The 21,450-nt window shown below is 47.3% G+C and overlaps 1 pseudogene; it reads left to right on the forward strand.

Annotated features, from left to right (window-relative positions):
- The first annotated feature begins 9,633 nt into the window (after nt 1-9,633).
- Nucleotides 9,634-16,223, forward strand: LOC141127509 (uncharacterized; annotated as a pseudogene).
- Nucleotides 16,224-21,450: the final 5,227 nt, after the last annotated feature.

Raw genomic sequence — 21,450 nt, forward strand, 5'->3', positions numbered from 1 at the left:
TATGCTCTAACACTACAGTTACAACGTGACTTGTTCTGCATGGTTCTACATGTTGATTGAATGATAATCTTGCTATGTTTCTCTTGGATTAAGGGAAAATTATTCTTCTTATTTCTGTCGACCCTTTTTTACTCCCGTTTGCAATACTGAACTGTGTATCACCAGGAACATATCCTTTCAAGATCTTCCTATAAAGAAGAAGGAAAAGTTTCTTTTTTGTTGTTTTTTTTTCTCTTTTTTCTCCTTTTTTCTGTTTTTCTGGTACTGGCTACTGATACTGTTCCCCTAATACATGCAGGGAGAGCGATATGGGGCGTCGGTAGGTCTGGACATTTTTGATTTTTGACCTCCGCAAGACTCACTGCAAGTTGATAGGCGGTGGGTCCCCCCCTGCTAAAGACCTATAACCCCAGAGGTCGATCACGACCTATGACCCCCTGAGGTCGTTTATTATTGTTACAGTTATGGGATATGGGCACACGGCATGTTGGGGCTGTGTGCAGTGTGAGAAGGGAAGTTATGCTCTGTTGGTTAGTGCTGTGTGCTGCTGTCTCTCTCTGTTTTAGTCCCCACAGACTGGTTAGCCAATGCTCTCCCGGGAGGCGAGTTCGGGTATTGCTGCTCTCTCATGGCGGGTAAGATAAGTATTTTGTTATGGAATGTCCGTGGTATGAACTCAAAGATAAATAGATCCCTTGTCTTTGACTTTATTCGAAGGTAGAAACCCCATATTATCCTGTTACAGGAGACACATCTCCAAGGTTCCAAAGTTATGGCATTAAAGAAAGCTAACGTTATGAGGGTCATACATGCGGAATATTCAACGTATTCTCGGGGAGTAGCCATCTTGGTTACTAAGAAGGCAGCGGCACAAATTATACAGGTCAAATCAGACCCCAATGGTAGATATGCCATATTAGTATGTCAAAGGTTTAACATGCGTTTAACTCTGGTATGTGTGTATGTTCCACCGCCATTCTCCTTCCAAGTATTAGAAAGCATTCTAAATGAAGCTATGAAGATAGCGCAGGGCCCACTGCTGTTGATGGGTGATTTTATTGTGGTGTCGGATGGGGATCTTGACAGGCATGGATGTGCGTCTGGCGTGCGCCACACCCTTTCATCCTGGTTGGACAGTTACGCTCTCACTGATGTGTGGCGTCACAATAATCCAGGAGTCAGGACATATTCGTGCCACTCGGAGACTCATAAAACCCTGACTAGAATAGATATGCTATTGTCCTCCATAGATGGTCTCCCAATTATATCCAGAGTCAGGTACCTTCCTAGAACTCTGTGGGACCATTCTCCAATGAAAGTCACATTAAATTTGAATCTGCCCATTGGGAGACGACAATGGCGTCTGAAAACACAGTGGCTACAGGAGGAATACGTGACACTGGGCTGCAAGACGGCACAATCAATGGGAGGCTTTTAAAGCCACCATGAGGGGAGTGTTTACTAATGAGACGAGAGACCTAGCAAATGCCCTAAATTCTGATATCAAGCAGGTGGAATGCGATGCTGCTGTGGCTGAACAGGACTATATACAAAACCCCTCACCTGATACTTATCATTCTTGGCAGGACCTGATGAGGCAGTTTAAATTACTTCTGACTGATCAGACTATGAAGAAACAACTACAGCAAACCAGATCCATTTTTGAATTTGGCGATAAAAGTGGCCGCTTATTAGCTTTTCTGGGGCGACCTATGTATGCCCCTACATCTGTACTGTACCTTAGACACCCAGGGGGAGACTTGGTGAGAGACTCGCGAGATATTCTGAACGCATTCGTAGACTTTTATGACAACCTCTACCAATCCCAGTCCAGATGTACTGATCAGGAGCTTTCCTCCTATTTGGAAAACCTGAATCTCCCATCTCTGGCCCTAGAGGATAGTGCTGCATTGGAACACTCCATTACATCGGAAGAGATAGCTGCTGCTATTTCCTTTTTTAGGCCGGGTAAGTCACCTGGACTTGATAGTTTCCCGGCGGAATGGTATCAGCTACACAAAGAAAGCTTAGTCCCGCGTCTCCAAAAAGTTTTTGTAACTGCAGAAAAAGAAGGTATATTACCAGAATCTATGCGTGAAGCTCTAATTTTTGTGATCCCAAAACCTGGTAAGGACCCGAGCGAATGCGCATCGTATAGACCGATCTCCTTGATCAATACCAACGTCAAAATATTGGCCGATAGATTGCAGTCGGTAATCCTTAAATTGATCAACTCGGATCAAACTGGGTTTATCCCGGGCCGATGTACCCATATGAACCTTAGAAGGCTCTATGTCAATTTGCAAATCTCCCATACAAATACAGGTAAAAGAGTGGTGGCGTCACTCGACACTAAAAAAGCATTCGATTCTGTTGAATGGAATTATCTGTTCTCCCTACTTATTAAATTAGGCTTTGGACCAAGATTTGTGAACTGGGTTTGGTTGCTTTACAATGATCCCCGAGCATGTGTTAGAGTGAATGGGCTCATCTCAAATACATTTAAGATAGGTAGGGGGACGAGACAGGGATGTCCCCTGTCTCTGCTCCTCTTTGCTCTAGCTATAGAACCCCTTGCGGCTAAACTCAGGAGTCGGGATGACATCAAGGGGCTGTTGGTTGGAGATCTGGAGGAACGCGTATCATTATATGCGGATGATATGCTCCTATATTTAGGAGATCCGGAAATATCATTGTCTAATGCATTCAACTTAATCAAGGAATTTGGAAACTTCTCTGGCTTTCAAATTAATTGGTCTAAATCAACGCTATTTCCTCTAGATCCGCAGCCAGACTTGGTACTTCCCACTCAATGCCCTTTAGCGATAACAACCCAATTTAAATACTTAGGAATACATATCCAATTACCTGTGAACTCATTCACGGAAGTGAACCTATGGCCTGTAATCAGAGCCTTCAGAGATAGAGTACAGAAATGGAAAGACCTTCCTCTCACATTGTTGGGCAGAGCTAATCTGTTTAAAATGATTTTCCTCCCGAAATTTTTATATACCCTGTTTCCCCGAAAATAAGACCTAGCGTGATTGTCGGTGATGGCTGCAATATAAGCCCTACCCCCCAAATAAGCCCTACCCTGTTTCCCCGAAAATAAGCCCTACCCTGAAAATAAGACCTACAAGGACTTTAACTAGGGCTTATTTGGGGGGGTTGGGCTTATATTGCAGCCATCACCGACAATCACACTAGGTCTTATTTTCGGGGAAACAGGGTATACTCTCTAATGCCCCATTATATATTCCTAAAAAGACATTCCGATGCATTGACTCCTTGTTGACCTCCTTTTTGTGGGGAAACAAGGCAGATCGCGTGTCGCTAGCAGTCTTGCAGTTGCCCGGTAGGGAGGGGAGGTCTGGCTATACCCAATCTTCGCCTGTACTACTTGGCATCTCAGCTGGTTCAGGCCCACTGGCGCATGTTTCCGCAGCTGAACAATGCTGCCACTGCAGTGGAGGCAGCTGTGGCAACCTCCTATGAAGCACTTTTTAATTTATTTTTTAGAGGGATGGTGCCTACTGAGGACGGGATGACTGTGCTTAAATCAACCAAACGGGTACTCGAGATCTGTATAAAACAAATACAAGACGGACCTCTACACCTGTCACCAAATACCCCACTATGGTTCAACCCTTGTTTGAAGGACCTTTCTCATTTGGAAGATGGACATAGATGGGCCAAATTTGGCCTTACATATATGCACCAATTGTTTGATAAAGGTGAACTTAAAACGTTTGCACAGCTGAAGAGGGAATTGGGTGTCCCCAATTCATGGGCGTTTCACTTTACCAGGCTGAGGCATGCAGCGCATGCACAATTTGGAACGGGGTTGGTACTTCTAGAAAACACGAAAATGGAAACACTGCTCGCAGAACCTGATCACACAAAACGCATATCCACTTACTATGGAGCACTCATGGAAAAAAAACAGCCGAGGGAGGAGAAAATGAGAGACAGATGGAAAGATGTCATCCCAGAGTTGACTGAGGCTCATTGGAAAGAGGTTTTGACCTCCTATATGTCCACGGTCATCTCTGCAAGGGACAAACTGATACAACTAAGATACCTACACCAAATGTATTACACCCCATACAGACTATATAGGATGGGCAGAAGAACTGACCCTATTTGTTATAAATGCCTGGTGGCAGACGGTACTTTTATGCACATGGTATGGGATTGTAATAGGATACGACCCTTATGGTCACAAGTTACCCAGTTTGTTGCAGAGACATTTGATCTCCCGAACATATGTAGCCCACTGCAGGGTCTCCTGGGGGTAATAGAAGATGAAGTAATGAGCAATAATACTAGAATGTTTTTGAGACTACTGTTTTATTATGTCAGGAAGCTAATTGTTTTAAATTGGATAAAGAAGGATCATCTTACCTTAGGGGCTTGGAAAGGACTGGTTAATGCAAATATTACACTGTATAAAATGACCTATGAAGCAAGAGGTAGTAAGAAAAAATTCAATAAAGTATGGGGAAGATGGATAAACTCAAAGGAAACTACGCCATGTGACATCTAAAATTGAATTTCTATATACTGTAGTTGAGTAATATCTCCGGTAGGATGACATTGGGAGAGCATGTTCCAGGGGGCTGGGGAATTGACGGCACACAGCACAATTGGTTTGGAAGGTGTTTACCTCTATGGTTCTGTTCTCTAACTTTTTATATATATTTTTATTTTTTTTTACCATATCTTAGACTGATGATAATTTACATTACAATTAGAGAAGCAAATGGTATTTTTATAGTTTAAAAAATGCTATCTGTACTGATATATCTTTTAACATAGGGTGCTTATTCTGAACTACTCTTGAATGATAATTGTACTTTGATGGTTGCAACCAGAAATATACCCTACATGTAATGTGTTATTCTCTGTATGTACATTTGGCAAATAAAAACCTTTAAAAAAAAAAAGATAAACATATTGCCCTAAAATGCTTTATTTAATTGTTACTGAAACTGTAGACACATGGCCATAATTATTTATTATACATACTGTATTCTGCTGTAATTCATTATTATAAATAATCCTCCTCCCGCAGCGTTGAAATCATTGAAACATCATTCAGTGCTTGTATGGTGTACATGAGCACATCCAGGGGCGGCTTGTGCATTGTGGACGCACGGGCGCCGCCCCCCTAATCCCTGCCACCACCTCTCGACCCATGCGCCCGGCCCCTTTCAGGACACCAGACGCATGGACTCCTGTGGCAGCGTGGGCAGGGGTGTTTTTCTTTTTTGAAGCACCTGATTAGAGCCTGAGGCTCTAATAGGCTTCAAAAAAGGGTGATCTTAGGGTGCAGAGAGTGCACCCTGATCCCACACTGTTGTATGACCATAGCGAATTAATTTTCGCTATTTTTACACCACAGTGCCTTCCCGCCAATCTGGAGGCAGGTCAGTGAGACCTGTTTCCCGACTGGCCAAAGCGCCGGGCATCCTATTGGATGCCCGGCGCTTTGGCTAAAGAGAGGCACTCACAGGAGGAAGCTGGAGGATCGGACTCCTCCGCCGCCACCGCTGACACAGGAGGAGAGGACAAGGACCCAATGGAGGAGAAGACGCACAGGATGCAAAAGCCGTCACCTGCCCATCTCCCAGCTCGCTGCCGTCACCCGGATGGGGTAAGTGCCGGTCTGATGGCGGGCGAGCGGTGGGGGGGCCACAGTGGCTGCATATGTTGGGCACAGGCTGCATAAGATGGGCACAGGCTGCATATGATGGGCAGAAGCTGCATATGACGGACACAGGCTGCATATGATGGGCAGAAGCTGCATATGATGGGCACAAGCAGCATATGATGGGCAGAAGCTGCATATGATGGGCACAGGCTGCATATGACAGGCACATGCTGCATATGACGGAAACATGCTGCATAAGATGGACACAGAAGCTGCATAAGATGGGCACAGAGGCTGCATATAATGGGCACAGGCTGCATATGATGGGCAGAAGCTGCATATGATGGGCACAGGCTGCATATGATGGGCACATGCTGCATATAATGGGCACAGAAGCCGCATAAGATGGGCACAGAAGCTGCACAAGATGGGCACAGAGGCTGCATATGATGGGCACAGAGGTTGCATATGATGGGCACAGGCTGCATATGATGGGCAGAAGCTGCATATGATGGGCACAGGCTGCATATGATGGGCACAGAAGCTGCAAATTATGGGCACAGGCTCATATTTATGGGCACAGAGGCTGTATGATGGGCACAGGCTGCATATGATGGGCACAGAGGCTGAATATGATGGGCACAGGCTGCATATGATGGGCACAGAGGCTGCATATTATGGGCACAGAGGCTGCATATGATGGGCAGAAGCTGCATATGATGGGCACCGAGGCTGCATATGTTGGGCGCAGGCTGCATATGATGGGCAGAAGCTGCATATGACGGGCACAGGCTGCATATCACGGGCACATGCTGCATATGATGGGCACATGCTGCATATAATGGGCACAGAAGCCGCATAAGATAGGCACAGAAACTGCATAAGATAGGCACAGAGGCTGCATATAATGGGCACAGGCTGCATATGATGAGCAGAAGCTGCATATGATGGGCACAGGCTGCATATGACGGGCACATGCTGCATATGATGGGCACATGCTGCATATAATGGGCACAGAAGCCGCATAAGATGGGCACAGAAGCCGCACAAGATGGGCACAGAGGCTGCATATGATGGGCACAGAGGCTGCATATGATGGGCTCAGGCTGCATATGATGGGCAGAAGCTGCATATGATGGGCACAGGCTGCATATGATGGGCACATGCTGCATATGATGGGCAGAGAAGCTGCAAATTATGGGCACAGGCTGCATATTATGGGCACAGAGGCTGTATGATGGGCACAGGCTGCATATGATGGGCACAGAGGCTGAATATGATGGGCACAGGCTGCATATGATGGGCACAGAGGCTGCATATGATGGGCAGAAGCTGCATATGATGGGCACCAAGGCTGCATATGTTGGGCGCAGGCTGCATATGATGGGCAGAAGCTGCATATCACGGGCACATACTGCATAGGATGGGCACAGAGGCTGCATATGATGGGCACAGGCTGTATATGATGGGCACATGCTGCATATGATGGGCACAGAGGCTGTATGATGGGCACAAGCTGCATATGATGGGCACAGAGGCTGCAACTGATGGCACAGTGGCTGCATTTTATGGGGCACAATGACTGCATATGATGGGCACAATGAGGCTGCAATTGATGTTTTGTTCAAAGTTTTTCAGTTTGCTAGCGCCCCCCCAAAATTTTGAGCACCAGCCACTGCTGAGCACATCCCTAGCCGCAACACAGAAAGAGAGAGTCGGGACATACTGCTTTACATCGGCGCGTGGCACAAGTAAACATCGGCATGAGAAAAAAACAAAAAACGGAAAATAAAGGAAGAAATTGTGTCAGCGCTTAATGGTATATAACTGCTAGCAATTAGTGCAGATATACAAAACACTGAAAAGAAAAGTACAGCGCTAAATTACTAATCAATAACTTAACAATAATGGTGGAACCTTCTAATTTATGGTAATTTCAATAAACTTCAATATTACCCCAATACTGATCTCTGCGATAGTGTAACATCACATATAATACACATCAAAAAATGAGAACAAGACATAAAAAATGTTTAAAACGTAGCAGGGGTGGTGGAAACCCCTCTACAGATATTTGCAATACAAATTAACTTCAAGTGCAATAATTCACATTATACTAGTAACTAAAACATAAAATTCAGTGTAACAATCTAAAAAACAATCTAAAAGTTGTTGCGCTTGAAGCTAGTTTGTATTGCGAATACCTGTAGAGGGCAGTGGCGGCTGGTGAAGTTTTAGGATGGGGGGGCACCAGACCCCGCCCTTCCTTTTTGACCCCTCCCACTTTGTGAAAATGGGCGTGGTTTCAACAAAATAGTGGGCGTGGCTCTAAGGTAGTGTGGTTAGCGTCTGAGATGAACGAGGGATGGAGGGAGAGAGGGATGGAGGGTCAGCAGGCCCAGATTCTACACAACAATAGAAATATGTGTATTCTAAAAAGTTTACTAATCAGCAGATAAAGTTATTCCAAATACCTGGTGTTAGCACTTCAATCATCCCGCCACCATGGTAGTTATGGTGTTAGTTATTATTACATTGTAATATAAAATGAAATCATTCAACTTACCATAATGCAGAATCAGTGGGAGCCCTGAGCATGTCACTAGCCACGTCGCCTGCCACCATGCCATCAGGTGTCCCCAGCGGAGTCCGTCCTTATGCAGCCTGTGTCACACCAAATGCAGCCTCCTGTGTCCCCCAAATGCAGCCTGTGCCCCCAAATGCAGCCTCCTGTGTCCCCCAAATGCAGCCTCCTGTGTCCCTCAAATGCATCCTCCTGTTTCCCCCAAATGTAGCCTCCTGTGTCCCCCAAATGCAGCCTCCTGTGTCCCCCAAATGCAGCCTGTGTCCCCCAAATGCAGCCTCCTGTGTCCCCCAAATGCAGCCTGTGTCCCCCAAATGCAGCCACCTGTGTCCTCCAAATGCAGCCTTGCCTGTGGCACATCGAACCCCCCCCGTTCTCCGTGGGAGCACAGCTGCTGTGTGTTGTCCTCTCCTGTCCTGCGGTGTCCTCTTCCACAACGGCGATGGAGGGGTCTGTCCACTCCTCTCATACTTCCTCTTTCCTTTCTGCCGGGCGCAATGGGAGAAAGAAAACAGGAAGTGACATCAAACTGAGATGTCAATCAAAGCGCCTGGTCGTAGTAATAGATACTACAAGCGCTGGGCGGAAGCTACTCGGCGCTTTGGAAAGCACCCGCAAATGAAGCGCCGTGTCTGCAATCTTGTGATTGCATAGACCTGGCACTTCCCATAAGTGCACTGTGTCCGGCGTCGCACTGTGTCCGGCGTCGCACTGTGTCCGGCATCCGAACACAGTGCACTTAGGGACCTTTTTTGTATTTTTTTTAAAGGGCCAGTATTAAAATATATATATTTTTTGACATTTTTTTTGTGACTGCCTGGAGGGGGGGCGGCACCCATGCACCCCCTATGGGCGGGCCGCCACTAGTGGAGGGGTTTCCACCACCCCTGCTGAGTTTTAAAAAACTGTGTATTACATAAGAAATCACATATCCCTGGAATTACTGCACTAGTTCATCTGTATGACATAGGGGCGTAACTATAGGGGGCGCAGTAGTCGCGACTGCGACCAGGCCCTGTGCTGCAGGGGGCCCGTGTGGCCCCCCTCTACATATGGCCAGCGACACCAGTGCACCATCCGCACGGGTGGCTGGAGGTAGGGGGTGACTAGCAGAGCTCCATGCTCGACTACCGAACTCTTTAGTTGTGTATTCCCCGCATGACCTGTGTCCTCGGCGGCTCCTCAGGGTCCCTCTGTCCTGCTCCATGCCGGGCTGCTCAGTCTGGTATCTGTCCTCCCACCTAAATCCGGCTCACACTGCACTGCATGCTTCTCCCGGGCAAACAAACTTTAAGCACACAGATGCAGTGCACCGATTTGAGAGCCGGCTCCCCAGAGGACACGCAGGCTTATCTGCCAGCCCCCCCCCACCCATCCTCCCTGTCATACACAAATGATGACAGGTCTTTCTGGGAGATATGCTGATTGCCCGTCCAGCAAGCTGGAGGGAGCCCAGGCCACCATCGATGAGTGCCCGGCCTGCAGCTTGGTCATTGTGAGTGAGATGACCCCATCCCCCACACACCATTACATACCCCCCCTCCACCCCCCTAAGGACAGGGACCCCATCTCCCCTAAGGAAAGGGACCCCATCCCTCCTAAGGACAGGGACCCCATCTCCCCTGGGGACAGGGACTCCATCTCCCCTAAGGAAAGGGACCCCATCTCCCCTATGGACAGGGACCCCATCTCCCCTAGGGACAGGGACCTCATCTCCCCTGGGGACAGGGGTCCCATCTCCCCTGGGGACAGGGAACCCTTCTCACATGGGGACAGGGGCCTCTTCTCACTCAGGGACAGGGACCCCTTCTCACCTGGGGACAGGGACCCCATCTCCCCTAAGGACAGGGACCCTAATTCCCCTAGGGACAGGGACCCCATCTCACCTGGGGACAGGGGCCCCATCACCCCTGGGGACAGGGACCTCTTTTCACCTGGGGACAGGGACCCTATCTCCCCTAAGGACAGGGACCCCATCTCCCCTGAGGACATGGACCCCATCTCTCCTAAGGGCAGGGACCCCATCTCACCTGGGGACAGGGACCCCTTCTCATCTGAGGGCAGGGACTCCATCTCCCCTGAGGACATGGACCCCATCTCCCCTGAGGACATGGACCCCATCTCCCCTGAGGACATGGACCCCATCTCCCCTAAGGACAGGGACCCCATCTCCCCTAAGGACAGGGACCCCATCTCCCCTGGGGACAGGGACCCTTTCTCACCTGGGGACAGGGACCCCATCACCCCTGCGGACAGGGCCCCCTTTTCACCTGGGGACAGGGACCTCTTTTCATCTGAGGACAGGGACCCCTTCTTCCCTGGGGACAGCGACCCCACCTCCCCTGGGGGCAGGGCCCACTTCTCCCCAGCAGACAGGGACCCCATTTCCCTGGGGGACAGGGACCCTTTCTCACCTGGGGATGGGGACCCTTTCTAACTCACCTGAGGACAGGGACCCCATCTCCCCTGGGGACAGGGACCCCTTCTCACTCACCTGAGGACAGGGACCCCCCTCTCACCTGAGGGCAGGGACCCCATCTCCCCTGGGGACAGGGACCCCATCTCCTCTAAGGACAGGGGCCCATCTCCCCTAAGGGCCGGGACCCCATCTTCCCTGGGGACAGGGACCCCTTCTCACTCACCTGGGACAGGGACCTCTTCTCCCCTGGGGACAGGGACCCCTTCTCCCCTGGGGATAAGGACCCCATCTCCCCTGGGGACAGGGCCCACTTCTCTCCAGAGGTCAGGGACCCCATTTCCCTTGGGGACAGGGAACCCTTCTCACCTGGGGATGGGGACCCTTTCTCACTCACCTTAGGACATGGACCCCATCTCCCCCGGGGACAGGGAGCCCTTCTCACTCACCTGGGACAGGGACCCCTTTTTACCTGGGGACAGGGACCCCTTCTCACCTGAGGACAGGGACCCCATCACCCCTAGGGACAGGGACCTCTTTTCACCTGGGGACAGGGACCCCTTCTCACCTGGGGACAGGGACCTCTTCTCACCTGGGGACAGGGACCCCATCATCCCTGGGGACAGGGCCCCCATCTCCCCTGGGGACAAGGCCCACTTCTCCCCAGAGGACAGGGACCCCATTTCCCTTGGGGACAGGTACTCCTTCTCACCTGGGGACAGGGACCCCATCTTGCCTAGGGACAGGAACCCCCTCTCCCCTGGCAATGGGGACTCCATCTTACCTAGGGACCCCATCTTCACTGGGGACCAGCACCCCACCTGCCCTAAGAACAGGAACCCCATCTACAAACCATGCTGGCTGGCAGGGCTGGTCTCAGCCACCCTAGGGTGGCAAGATGGAGGAGGGGGCAGAACACACAGAGGAAATCTGAATCCCCAGCCATTTGGGGGTTGTACCAGCAGGGGTCACTGGACACGGGGGGGTACAGCAGTACCAGCATGGGGAGGTTGGAGGACAGAAAGGGGTCTAGCAGTACCAGTGTGCACAGGCTGAAGGATGGGGGGGTACAGCAGTACCAGCATGGGGTCACTGGAGATAGGGCTGGGTACAGCAGTACCAGCGTGGGGAGGTTGGAGGACAGAAACGGGTCTAGTAGCACCAGTGTGCGATGGCTGGAGGATGGGGGGGTACAGCAGTACCAGCGTGGGGTCACTGGAGATGGGGGTGGGTACAGCAGTAACAACATGGGGTCACTGGAGATGGGGGTGGGTACAGCAGTAACAACATGGGGTCACTGGAGATGGGGGTGGGTACAGCAGTACCAGCAAGGTGTGCTGGAAAAAGTGCACAGGGGCTGGCCCTGAGTGCTCTTTACCCCCCCTCGTCAGCTCTGCCAGGTTCCGCCATCTCCACTCCTGCTGGTTGCTGCTGGGGATCTGTCAGGACGGAGACTGGAAAATGGGCTGGTAAATGTGTCATCTGTACCGATCATTGACTCTGTCCATTCATAACTGTGGCATATACTAAACTGCGTTTACTATGCTTCAATTTTTAAATTGACAGGAAGCTCTGTACAGAGCTATTCATGTCCATTCCTTCTATGTAGCTGAGGCTGCAGAGAAGGAGATTGAAAGCTGTGTCCTCAGTCTTCCTCTTTGTCTCAAAGGTGGAACATCATAGGTCTTGTTTAGACCTATTTCACCAAAGTCCCCCAACTGGCTCCTAAAAAATTGTAAAAAATAATAAAAAACTACTGATACCAGTGGCGGAACTACAGAGCTCACAAAGGTCGTACCTGTGACCAGGCTCTGGAGTTCCACCACCGGACTCAGAGGGAAGGGCCCCAGTTGGGGTTCAGGGGGGCCCTTCCCTCTGAGACACAGAAACCGGTATTGTGGTAATATTTGAAGTCTATTGAGAATTCCATACATTAGAGTTTCACAATTATTGTTGTTATTGATTAATAAGTTAGCGCTGCAATTTTTATTTTTTATTTTTGCATTTGTGGTGTCAGAACATATAACAGTGCTTAGCAGCAAGCCTTTTACTGACAATTTTTTATTTTACCTCTGGTAGTTTATTGTAAATAGTAGATGATTACCCATTATACTAAAGATCAGCATGTGGCAATTAATAAACATCGACAGGTTTCAGTTGTACCCCACCAGGCTGGCCCCCATGGTCAATGTGCCTGGCTGCTGGGCTCCTCCCCATCCCTGCACTCAGTGTCGGTCAAGGCAGGGAGGGGGGGCGTGGATAGGGCTGGAAGGTAAAATGACCACTGGGGGGGGGAGGGGAGTGAGAGGGTTGGAAAATTGCTAGGTCGCAAGAGGAAACGTATGAACTGCTCAATAGGGTGGGAAAACAAACCCCCAAAACGCTAAAAGTAAGATGGATGGTGATATCTGGTGAGTGGGTGAGGAGATGATGAGAGGGCAGTGGAGGTGAATGACAGTTGTGGATTAGGGGCTGCAAATAGAGTGAGGGAATGGAGAATGAGTGGTGGCAATCAGTGAAGTGATTTAAGATAAGAGAAGGACATGGAGCTGGAGAAACATGCAGTGTCAGTAGGTAAAACAGAGGATGAGTGACAGCTGGAGGAAGAAAGAATGAATGGATGACAGGCTGGAAGGTTTTGTAGTGGGGTGGAGCGGGGGTGGGGGAGGAGAGTAAGGTGCAGGAAGGTACTGGGCAGTACGGTGGATCCCATTGTTTGAAAAAAAAGGGTGTGCTTAGTGTGCCACAGTGAAGAGTGGACATGGTTTTTATTGTGCCAGGGGTGTTGCTAGGATTGCAAAAGACCTGGGGCACTGTTGGGCATGCCAAGTAGAAGAGTAATGCGGAGAGCTACGCGCACGCTGCAGCGAACAGTGCATGTGACCAAATTGTGTTAACAATGGGAGGGGCTTAAGGGGGTGGCTAAATCAAACAACGTGGTTATACTGGGAGGATGCCTGCAGCTACAGACATCATCCTGGTATCAAAGCTTTCAGCTGTTTCTTTCAAGCGGCTGCACTGCCACTCTATCACTTCTACAGGCAGCAGAAGGGGGTGCCCTCCCTCTCGTTGCTGCTGCCTTTTCCAGGCTATCTCATCGAGGAACCTGGGACCGCTCTGACCAATGGCATTCTGTGGACTGCACAGAGAGAACCTGACGTTGTTCTTCCCTCACTGTGACAACAGAAACTGGAAGCGATAAGGATTTTGTCACTTCCGGTTTCAGTACTGTGTTTACTGTCCAGTTACCAGCCAGGGAAACCAGCTGATCAGGTTGATTGCTGTCTGATTGGCTGCTTTAGAGGCCAGAGAAAGGATCTGGGGTCTAATACACCCCAGATCTCTTTATAAAGAGGACCTGCCACAGCCCATGCCATCACAAGGGATATTGTTCATCCCTTGTGATAGCAATAAAGTTGATTAAAAAAAGTATAAAAAAGTTTTAAATAACATAATTAAATTTAAAAAATTTAAAGCGCCTCCCTGTGCTCATAAGCAAATGCGAACGCATACATAAGTCCCATATGCACATATTAACGATGATTGCACCACACGTGAGGTATCGTTGCTTAATTTCAGAGTGAGATCAATAATTCTAGCACCAGACCTCCTGTGTAACTCTAAAACTGGTAACCTGTTAAAGCTTTTTAGGTACCATAGTTTGGAGATATTTAGGTGCCGTAGTTTGGCACCGTTCCACAGGCGTACACAATTTGTAACATATTTAGTATTTATTTACTTGGTGTAACATAATATTTTACATTTTACCAAAAAAATGGGTATTATATTGTGTTTGTGTGCACTAAATTTTTTTAAAATGTATTGCATTCCAAAAACCACTGCACAAATACCAACTCGACATAAAAAATTGCAACACCCACCATTTTATTCTATAGGGCCTCTGCTTTAAAAAATATATAATGTTTAGGGCAAGGCTTGACAAATTTGGGTATCCTTTGATGGCACGCTTTGTATTCTTAATGGATTTGGTTACAGTTTTTCGATAGGCCTGGGCAGCAGAACCAGACATCCTGCCGCCACTCAATTAGCTGTTTACAGCCCGGCCCAGGCTCAAGCATTGGATTCTGATGTCTCTAAGCGGAGAAAACGGTTCTTTTGAAGTTAGTCTATGAATTAAGGGAGGAGGGAGGGGGCTAGGATTACTACTGCAATGTGTAACTATTCTGCCAAACTGCCATGGCTGATGTATGATTCCTGAACAAAATGGCCAATAGCTACAGCTTTTCATGTGTCTAATACGTGATTTCATTACAGATGGGACTGCACTGATGGGACTGCATTGATGGGGCAGCACTGATGGGACAGACTAATGGGCACTGGTGAGGCTGCACTAATGGGCACTGGTGAGGCTGCACTAATGGGCACTGGTGAGGCTGCACTGATGGGCATTGATGAGGCTGCACTGATGGGCATTGATGAGGCTGCACTGATGGGCACTTATAGGCAATGATGAGGCTGTACTGATGGGGATTCAGTGGGGCATGGTGAACAATTAAAGGTCTAAACATACCCCTAATGTCTCTTTTTGAGACTGAGAAAGGGACTGAACACAGAGTCCCCATTCCCTTTCGCTGCAGTCTCGGCTACACTGCATTTGAATGAATAGAAGTCTCTACACAGAAGCTCCTATTCATTCCCAAAACTGAGTTTACTCTGCTTCACTGTGTTTATTCGGGAAGGGGCTGGTAAACATGGCATGTTTACCAGCCCTTCCCACTCTCCTTTACGAATACTGGCAGCCACACCGATCTCCCACCCCAGCAGCAGCTATAGCCTGTGGGAGGGGGAGGAGTGGAAGCTGGCCAGCAGCTACAATGGAGGAGGGTGAGGGATGGTTCTGCATGGAGAAGCCAGGACAGGAGGTGCGGGAGGGAAAAGGATCTTTGGGCAGATCTGGATTCCCTGGCACAAAGCTCCCCTGCAGTAGCTGAAGCCGGCCGGGCCATCATTGCTGGGGGAAAGGGGAGAGCATTAGGAGGGGGGCTATCAGGAAGCACGGGTGGAGCAGTGAGGGGGAGAAGAAGATGCAGGAATGTATCGGGCAGTGAGTTAGATAAGAGGGAGCCAAGGAGCTGGGGTGGAGGCTGAGCAGATTGTATGTAGGATTAGGACTCCACCTCCATGGGTCCATGGTCTGCCCACTGCAGCAAGCAGGGACAGAAGATCATCCCTGCTTGCTGGACAAAAAAACAGATGGAACGTGCCAAAATCGGTGACTGGGGGAATAGGGGGAATAGGAGGAATAGCAGCCATCAGTCTTACAAACAGAAAACCACTGGGAAGTAACAGTTTTATTTGAAAATCATCAGACTATTACAGAGCAACTACTGAGCTAACAAGAAGATGAATGACATATTCGGTGAACGTAGGAGATCAGCAAACAGAACATGTAAAAAGGTTTTTGCTTGGAGTTCTCCTTTAACTTCTCATATAATGATTATTGGATGTAGGTAATGATGGGTTGTAAAAATATAACATTTAGCAAGTTGCCAACACCTTTTGGAATCATCTGTAGAGAGCTTGAAAAACAAATTTATTTCTCGAGGTAAAGAAAGATCCTGTGCATATTAAGCTCAAAGATACCTTTAAAAAGAGAAAAAACAAAAAGATCAAGAAATTTGAGAAAAAAAAAATCATTTCCCTGAAGCAATTAAAAGTATACCATTTACCCATGATAAAATTATTTCTAACAGCCTCAGAGGACATACTTTTATAACCATCTCAAGGTGACGTCTACTCATCCTGCAGCTGTAAATTTTTTGTGCTGAATGTGCTCCCCTCGGCTTATACTCAAGTCACTGCCATCTCTGCATACCTGATCAGCTTGTGTCATGCTCAGACGGCAGCCAACCAGTGTACAAAAGCCGCACCTCCTCCTCGTCCGTGATAGGAGAACACTCAGTTTCCCGGCAGTGAGTCAGTATTCAGTGTTCCGCCTATCACGGACGTCCTCTCATCCTCATCCCACAGACAGGGACGAGAGGATGTCCATGATAGGCAGAACACTGAACACTGACTGCTGGGAAACTGAGTGTTCCGCCTATCACAGACGAGGACGAGGAGGAGGCGCGGCTTTTGTACACTGGATGGCCACCGTCTGACTGCATGACATGGGCTGATCAGGTAGGCAGATCGGCACAGGGAGGCAATGATCACAGGGAAGGCATGGACACAGGGCAATGGACACAGGGAGGCATGCAATGGACACAGGGAGGCATGCAATGGACACAGGGAGGCATGCAATGGACACAGGGAGGCTGCAATGGACACAGTGTGGCATGCAGCTGCAGATGGGTATTGTTGACCCTCTTTTTCCACTTACAGTAGCTGCTGCATTTCTCACCCTCGGCTTATACTCGAGTCAATAAGTTTTCCCAGTTTTTTGTGGTAAAAGTAGGTGCCTCGGCTTATATTCGGATCGACTTATACTCGAGTATATACGGTACTTATTATGCGCATGTTAAATTACATTTGTTGAAATAGTCATGTTCCTCACAGTAACTCTTTAAACCTATAATACCTTTGTAAAGGCCTATATTTTCAGCATCTCGTATATTAAAGACCTATATTTTAGGTATCTTATATATTAAAGTCCTACATTTTAGGTGTCTTATATAATAAAGGCCTTCATTTTAGGTATTACATACTAAACAGTTTTTATAACATTTCGAAAAAACAATTATTGGGAAAATCCATTTTGGATGATCAATTTTCTTTCTGAGATCAGTTAACAAGGTGGTGTTTGCAAAAAACAGTGTGTCTACTGAAATTATACTTACATGATCTGTTAGTAATGGATGAAATTATTATTTATTTTTAGTGCTTACATATGGCAGCTGTTATTTGTTGCCATGAAACTATTAATTTTGGCACCTCTACTTCAGGCACATGATAAGTATGTTGCTGTAGGCTTAAAGCGAAGGCCCAGCCCCCTCCCCCCCATGAAAAATTAAAAGTCAGCAGATACAAATACTGCAGCTGCCTGCTGACTTTTAATATATGGACACAGCACCTAGCCGATATTCGGATCGGCTGTCGGGTGCAGCCCCCTCCATTCCTTGTAAGGGAACCCGGCAGTGAAGCCTTTTGGCTTCACAGACATTTTCCTACTGCGCATGCGTGAAGCGTGCTGTGCTTTCTAATTGGCCCAGTGGAGGAGGAAGGAGGAGGGGGGCCAAACTCCCGAGAGACTGCGCCGCTGTCTCCGGAAGTGGGGAACGATACCTTTCAACAACAGGTACCCATCCCCCCCCCCCTGAAAGGTGTCAAATGTGGCACCGGAGGGGGGGGAGACGGATAAGTGGAAGTTCCACTTTTGAGTGGAACTCCGCTTTAACTTATGCATTACAGATTGAACAAGGGGTTAGTTGGGTTAGTTCATGTAAGGTATGTATGAGGTGATGAATTTAAGGTTGGGGAATATAGTTACACAATTTGTCATGTTAAAAAATACACAAGTCCATCTAGTTCAACCAATAAAAAAATTTTAAAAAACATACACTCCCATATACACAATCCTCTACCCACAGTTGATCCAGAGGAAGGTGAAAACCCCCAGCAAAGTATGATCCAATTTGCTACACCAGAGGAAAAAATTCCTTCCTGATCCCCCGAGAGGCAATTGGATATTCCCTGTATCAACTTTACCTATAAATGTTAGTATCCAGTATATTTAGGAAATAATCCAGGCCTTTTTTAAAGCAATCTACTGAGCTGGTCAGAACCACCTCTGGACAGAGTTTATTCCACATTTTCATAGCTCTTAATGTGAAGAAACATTTCTGTATTTGGAGATGAAATCTCTTTTCCTCTAGATGTAAAAAGTGCCCCCTTGTCCTCTGTAATGACCTTAAAGTGAATCACTCAACACCTAGTTCACTATATGGACCCCCTATGTATTTGTACATGTTGATCATATCCCCCTTAATCTCCTCTTCTCAAGAGAGAATAAATTCAGTTCCTCTAATCATTGCTCATAGCGGAGCCCCTCCTTGCCTCTTATCAGTTTGGTTGCCCTTCTCTGCACTTTCTCCAGTTCCCCTGATATCTTTTTTGAGAACTGGTACCCAAAACTGAACTGCATATTCCAGATGAGGTCTTACTAGTGATTTGTACAGAGGCAAAATTATATCTCTCTTAAAGAAGAATTAAACTTCCCTGGATTGTTTGTACCTATAGGTAAGTCTATAATAAGGCTTACCTATAGGTACTGTAAATATCTCCTAAACTTGCACCGTTTAAGAGATATTTACTGTATCGCCACGGATGATATCGTCGACGCATGAGCTCTGAGGGAACAGCCACCCAGAAGGAAGATGGGCGAAGATGGACAAGGCCTCCAGTGGTGACAACGAGGGCTTCGCTTGCAGGGAAGTTTCACATAATGTGCTAGTATGAGATGCATACTAGCACAATATGCCTTTACTTTGCAGGTCAGCTTTTGCTTCCTCTTTATTACAAGAAAGGACTTTGCTCGCTTTGGAAACCACAGCTTGGCATTGCATGCTATTATTGAGCTTATGATCTACCAAAACCCCCAGATCCTTTACCACTATGGATTCCCCCAGTTGTACTGTCCCTAGTATGTATGATGCATGCATATTCTTAGCCCCCAAGTGCATAACTTTACATTTATCAACATTAAACCTCATTTGCCACACAGTTGCCCAATTAAATAGCGCATTGAGGTTGGCTTGTAAATTGGAGACATCCTGTAAGGACATTGATCCACTGCATAGCTTGGTGTCATCTGCATAGACAGAAATGGTACTTTTAATCCCAGACCCTATATCATTTATGAAGATATTAAAAAGTAAGGGTCCCAACACTGAACCTTGGGGTACACAACTAATAACCTTAGACCATTCAGAGTAAGAGTCATTAACCACTACTCTCTGAATCCTGTCTTTTAGCCAGTTTTCTATTCATTTACCAATTTATCTTCCCAAGCCTGTAGACTTTGACCCCTTTCACACTGTGCCACCTAGGGCATCAGTGGTAAAGTTGTTTTACCGTCGTTTTAGCGGCGCTATTTGGCAGCTAGCGGGGTGGTTTTAACCCCCGCTAGTGGCCGAAAAGAGGTTAAATCCGCCGGTAAAATGCCGCCGCATCTGCGTTTTGCTGGCTGTATGACAGCTCTGCCCCATTGATTTCAATGGGAAGGAGTGGTGGAGGAACTATGAGTTCACTGCTCCTTCACCACTCCAAAGAAGCTGCTGCCAGGACTTTTTCTGATGCCCTGCTAGCGCAGCGCTCCAGTGTGAAAGACCTCTGCCTTTCACAGTGGAGTGAATGGAGCAGCTGTTTTAGGGCGGTTTGCAGGCGCTATTTTAAACACTATAGCACCTGCAAAATGCCCCAGTGTGAAAGGGGTCTTTACCTTACATATGAGCCGTGTGCGGGGAACTGTGTCAAACACTTTTGCAAAATCCAAGTATATCATGTCTACAGCCACCCCTTTGTCCAAGGTTTTAGTTGTCTCCTCATAAAAAGAAATCAGGTTTGTTTAACAACTTCACATGGTTAAAGAGCTGCGACCACGGCTCTTCTCAGAGATCGGGGTTGCGCTGTGTCCTAGCAACATGGCCGCGATCGCCGCCCTGTGCGCCCGTTTTAGCCGCCATCATATCATGTCCACCCAGAACGAGAGCCGCACCACCCCGCCGTAAGGACGTTGATCCACTGCATAGCTTAGTGTCATCTGCAAAGACAGAAATGGTACTTTTAATCCCAGACCCTATATCATTTATAAAGGTATTAAAAAGAAGGGGGCCCAACATTGAACCTTGGGGTACACAACTGATAACCAACACTGAACCTTGGGGTACACAACTAATAACCTTAGACCATTCAGAGTAAGAGTCATCAACCACTACTCTCTGAATCTTTTAGCCAGTTTTCTATCCATTTACAAATTTATCTTCCCAAGCCTGTAGACTTTACCTTACGCATGAGCCGTGTATACCACATCCACAGCCACCCCTCTGTCCAAGGTTTTAGTTACCTCCCCATAAAAAGAAATCAGGTTTGTTTAACCACTTAAGCCCCGGACCATTAGGCTGCCTAAAGGCCAGAGGATTTTTTACAATTTGGCACTGTGCTGCTTTAACTGGTAATTGCATGGTCATGCAATGTTGTACCCAAACGAAATTTGCGTCCTTTTTTCCCCAAAAATAGAGCTTTCTTTTGATGGTATTTGATTGCCTCTGGGATTTTTATTTTTTGCGATATAAATGAAAAAAGACCGAAAATTTTGAAAATAAATGATATGTTCTACTTTTTGTTATAAGAAAAATCCAATAAACTCAATTTTAGTCATACATTTAGGCCAAAATGTATTCAGCCACATGTCTTTGGTAAAAAAAATGTCAATAAGTGTATATTTATTGGTTTGCACAAAAGTTATAGCGTCTACAAACTAGGGTACATTTTCTGGAATTAACACAGCCTTTAGTTTATGACTGTCATTTCTTGAGGTGCTAAAATGCAGGGCAGTACAACCCCCCCCCCCCTCCCCATGAGCCCATTTTGGAAAGTAGACAACGCAAGGAAATTGCTGAGAGGCATGTTGAGCCCATTGAATATTTAATTATTTTGTTCCAAGTGATTGAATAATGACAAAAAAAAAATTACAAAAAGTTGTCACTAAATGATATATTGCTCACACATTCCATGGTTATATGTGGAATTGCACCCCAAAATACATTTTGCTACTTCTCCTGAGTATGGGGATACCACATGTGTGGGACTTTTTGGGAGCCTAGCCGCGTATGGGGC

The sequence above is a fragment of the Aquarana catesbeiana genome, linkage group LG02, assembly GCF_042186555.1.
Source record: "Aquarana catesbeiana isolate 2022-GZ linkage group LG02, ASM4218655v1, whole genome shotgun sequence".
NCBI classification, from domain to species: Eukaryota; Metazoa; Chordata; class Amphibia; order Anura; family Ranidae; genus Aquarana; species Aquarana catesbeiana.